This window comes from Branchiostoma lanceolatum, chromosome 1 (assembly GCF_035083965.1).
Source record: "Branchiostoma lanceolatum isolate klBraLanc5 chromosome 1, klBraLanc5.hap2, whole genome shotgun sequence".
Taxonomy (NCBI): domain Eukaryota; kingdom Metazoa; phylum Chordata; class Leptocardii; order Amphioxiformes; family Branchiostomatidae; genus Branchiostoma; species Branchiostoma lanceolatum.
This window is the reverse complement of record NC_089722.1, coordinates 17251996-17256960: the sequence shown is the minus strand read 5'-3', so window position 1 is coordinate 17256960 and position 4965 is coordinate 17251996. Positions and strand designations below refer to the sequence as shown.

Sequence of the window (4965 nt, the reverse complement as noted above, 5' to 3'; positions counted from 1 at the left end):
TTTGACATATTGTGACTCTGAATATGTTTGTATTTGCCACGAATATGTACAAATCAAACACACAAAGTTTGATAGAATGGTTGATTATTCATAAATACGCGTGCATTCTTAATTCAACGATACCCAAAACATTATTATTCAATGACAGGAAGTTTTGGGAAAGCCTGAATGTAACATTATTTCATATTTCAACATATATGCATTTCTAAGTTCAAAAACTATCAAATACAATACGGAAGTTCTATGTGGCTAAATAATCCATTTCGTTTAAGACAGGCCGAGGGACATCCACATACTCAAAGCACCTCTGCATATGCAGGTTAATGTCGGTAAATTGGGGTTGTGTAATCACAATTGTTATAAAATGTATAACAATTAACAACCATCACATCATGGTGGTAATATTTACTGCCGTATAGTGCACTTGGACCAAAAATTTCTACATGTTCTACATATTCTACTAAAGTAATGAAAGCCTTATTTGTGCCCAGTTCTTCGTCTAAAAGATATCAGATACAAATAATTTCAAATACAGAGGTTGAAAATAGAAACTTCAAAGTAACATTATACTGTCTGAAAAACTCCCATGATGACACGCCACATTTTACATGTAAGTAGTATATGTCGTGGAACTGCATGTGTATAATCGTCCTCTCCCCATTCTCTGACTACATCTGAGTTCACTTCTTCCATGCACTCTTGGTAAGGTACAGGCAAGGCTGATTTCTTCTGTATCTAGCATGTTGGACTCAGCGTGGAGTTCATCTTGTGATGAAGCAGTTCCTATATGATAAAACCAAATGATGAATAAATATCAATTCACATACTTAGTATTTAAGCAACATGTCACATGATTTTGACATAACTGTGATCAAGGAGGTTATATAGACTATATAACCTCCTTGCTGTGATGGGCTTCGTTTCATCACAGCAGCTAACAAAAATCAAGGGACGATGGGTATCCATCATGCCTGTCTCAGCTAACATTGAAGTGTACCGATGATGGACTTAAGCCTTACCGAAGGAGCCTGAGGTACTCTGAGCATCTGACAGCTGATTGCTTTGTTCCAAGCCAAGCTAAGGTCCTCACAACATGTGCTGCATTTGTGAAGGAAGTATCTGCCGATGCTGTATAGGATATATATATAAAGGGAAACAATGACAAATATTAAACATATCACATAATCACATTTGTAAAGAATGAATCTGGCATCGTTTAATTGAATACGTAAAACTTACATTCATAACTTGAATATGATATTGATCAAACATGTACAGCTATAACTGAATGCAATAATCACTGAAACACACTACTACCTCCACATAAGTTCCAGCTCACTATCCACAAACTGTGGGACCTTTGTGGGACAAATACTTATGACATTCTCTTCCGTTACAGGATATCTTTAATCATCTTTCCCTCAACCGCTTGCTATGTTGTATCTGAAACGTTAACCAGACACAAATGTCTGTTGACCATTGGCAAGAACGAACAAATTGAAAGCTATAAATTTCCTAGATCCTAACGGTGTAGAAGTGCAGGTCGACTGGACAATTCTTAATGTCATGCAAATGCGATGATATGTCAAGCCACAATAGGAGGATAACTGACGTTCAAACTAGTTAGAAACAGGAATTTTCCAATTTGTACTTACCAAAGGGCAGTCCCTCTAAATGATGAATCGACTCCCTACCAACTTTACAAGGGGGAGGGGGGCGACGAATATTGCATGCACGAAGAAGACTACTTCGCAATGCCGCGCGTTTGAGTTTACACCGAATCCCCTTCGACTCTCAAGTCACTAAAAATCACTGGTCGACCTTGGTAGACTCTGACGATGCCATGTTAAGCACAGAGAGTGATGAAACGCCGTTCTTGTCTCCGTGCTGTTCACCGACAAAACCGTTTCTCGCGCCTGACGTCATGACACGCAGTGTCTTGTGGGAGATTAGACACGAATCCGTATTCCGGATACGTCAGGATTTGTCGGAATTGTTGGATCTGAGGTGCATCGGATCCAATCGGCCGGAAACGTTCCGTATCTGCTATGATGCACGATTGCGGATCCGCTGGATTTTTCAGGATCTGAGATCATGCCGTGCAGTGTGTATTTGTAAGTTAGGATCCGAAGCAACTACCGACAAACAAACAATCCGATTATCTCTGCCATATTGACAAATATCTGAAAACGAAGGATCCGCGCAAATATCCTCAGGTATCCGAGGCGCATCACGGATCCAGACGTATACGGCGTCGGAATTGGTCGGATCTGCGGGCACCTCAGTATCCGAGCAGTGAACTGGGATTTTTCCGGATTCGCTCGGAAACGCCATGAGGCCCGATTCCGGATACGTCGGATCCGTCAGGATACGTGGCCATTTCGTGCAGTGTTCGCTCCATACAGATAATCCTTGAGTTTATCAGTCACAGCCCATTTAAGCCCCAATAACTCCAGTTTAAAGGAACTGTAATTGTCCATGTTGCGCTCAGTTGGCTTAAGGCCCCTGCTGGCATAAGCAATCACCTTCTCTACACCTTCCTGTTCCTGTGACAGAACAGCACCTAGTCCGTCATGACTGGCATCTATATACAAGGTGAATGGAAGCTCAAATTCGGGATATGCTAGACTAAGTATGTCTGCACCCATCAAGTGCTTTCTTAGTGCATCAAATGCCTGTTCACACTCGGCTGACCATACGAATGGAATTGGAGACTGCTTTCGTCCCTTTTTCTTAGTCTGTCCAATCGTCAATCTATGTAAGGGCTGGGCTATCTTAGCAAAGTCTTTCACGAATCTCCAGTAGTAGGAACAGAATCCTAAGAACGATTTCACTTGCTTGGCTGTTTTCGGAACTGGCCAGTCCCGTAAGACTGCACATTTTGCTGGGTCGGTAGCTACTCCTTTCTCAGAGACTATTTATGTCCTAGGTAATTCACCTGTCGCTTAAAAAGGTGACACTTGTCAGGTCGTAGCTTCAAGCCATGTGCTCGTAGTCTGGTGAACACGCGGTCCAACCGTGCAAGGTGATCATCAAAATTAGAGGAAAATACTATTATGTCATCTAGATATATCAGAAGTGTCTCTAGATTCTGGTCTCCCAAACAATGTTGCATCAAGCGTTGAAACGAAGCGGGAGCTCCTGACAAGCCAAATGGAAGCCTATTGAATTCAAATAACCCAAACACCGTAGAAAAAGCTGTCTTCTCCTTGTCAGCTTCATCAACTGCGACTTGCCAGTAGCCACTGGCTAAATCTAGGGTAGAAAACATGGTCGCCCCTTTCAGAGCCGATAGCGATTCCTCTATTCTAGGCAAGGGAAACGCGTCATGATGAGTCTTGGCATTTAGACGTCGGTAATCGACACAGAACCTAAGATCCCCGTCCTTCTTACGGAATAGCACTATAGGCGACGCCCAAGGGCTACAACTCTCACGGATAATGTCTTGTTCTAGCATATCCTGTACATGTTGTTTAACCTCTTTGTAGAGACATGGGGGAATACTGCGGTAAGGCTGCCGTATTGGCGGGGTGTCACCCGTAGGAATTCTGTGCTTTATAGTATCTGTGTAACCAAAGTCTTTTTTGTGCGTAGAAAACACGCTGGCGTGTTTCGCTAGTAGATCTTCAAGTTTGGTTTCCTGCTCTGGCGTGAGATCTGTACCATCCAAATCTACTTTAGAATAGTCACTTCCGGTCTTGACCCTAGAAGCTGATGATGGCCGTGTGGTAGTCTCCTCTGTGAGCACATTGCATTGAACAAAATTTACATGACCTTCTTGTTCACTTACAGGTTCTAGCTCTACACTGCCCTGAGCTTGCAGCTCTGCTAAGTACAATACGCCTAACCGAGCCCTCTGACCAATCCTGATGTCTTGTTTGCCGACATTGACCAAACGAACAGGGACTCGCCCTCCCCGTACCTCAGCGTAGCATCTAGCCACAATAATCGGGGCCGGAAGACAACCTGCCTCCGGAGGTTCCACGAGAACTTTATAAGGTTTGTTTTCGGGACCTGAACGGGCTCTACCATAAACAACCATTTCATGACCTGCCGGAACAATGATCTGCCGCAGACCTGAAGCTCGGACATAACCCACCCTACCGTCCTCTACTGCACTGAAATTAGCTTGACGGCGTGCCGACCGTATAGCCCTCTGCCACACCCTATCTTCACACGGTTGTATGTGACCAGACTGTCCAATGCTATCACTTATCACGTTCATGTCAAGAATCCCTGGGGCTGTGCCACCGCACTTGTCTTCCACCACTACGATACCACGCTTCGGGTGTGTAAGTCCTCTAAATGATTTATCTAGTTCGCAATATCCGACAAACTTTATTGGCAGTCCATTAGCTCCCGTGAGCTTCAACCAGCTGGACGCATCTTTCAAATTTTCCCCCCGTTCCCCGAAATGTTCTTTGAAAAAACTATGCGTCAAGGTCGTAACCTGGACCCGGTATCCAACAGGAAAGGTACTTTGATCCCTTCAAAATCGACCTCCAATATTTCACACTTCCCGATAGTTCTATCCAAAACAGATCCTAATGTATTATTGCTATGGGACCTACATGTTTCACTCAAAGACAAGCTTTCCCGCACGCCTGATCCCTCGGCTGCGGGCACATCAAGTTTGGGGGAAGTGTGGTCTGAGTGGGAGGTGCGCGATAATTCGGCACACGGGAATCTATTGTGGGAGCATTAGGGCAGTCCCTCTGATAGTGTCCGGGTTCCTTACATCTAAAACATATCACCCGGCCTCGATTGTCCCGTCCACTATACCCGTACCCGCGTACATAGTTGTTGTTTTGGGGCTCACGTAGTCCATTATTAGTCTCACGGGGCATGCTCTGATACTGCTGGCCTAGTTTTAGCTGGTGTAGTTCATGGCGCAATGAACTTCTATGGTTCTACCAGTGTCCGCTCTTAGCTTTGACACTTCGGTTAGAATTGCAGACTCGACAC

General features: G+C 44.2%; 1 long non-coding RNA gene across 1 annotated transcript; it reads right to left on the bottom strand.

Annotated features, from left to right (window-relative positions):
* LOC136438442 (uncharacterized) lies at window positions 1-2388 on the bottom strand. Its single transcript, XR_010756425.1, has 2 exons — window positions 1020-2388; window positions 1-783 (listed from the first exon to the last, which is right to left on the bottom strand). It is a non-coding gene; the product is annotated as an uncharacterized lncRNA (long non-coding RNA).
* Between the last annotated feature and the right edge of the window lie 2577 nt (window positions 2389-4965).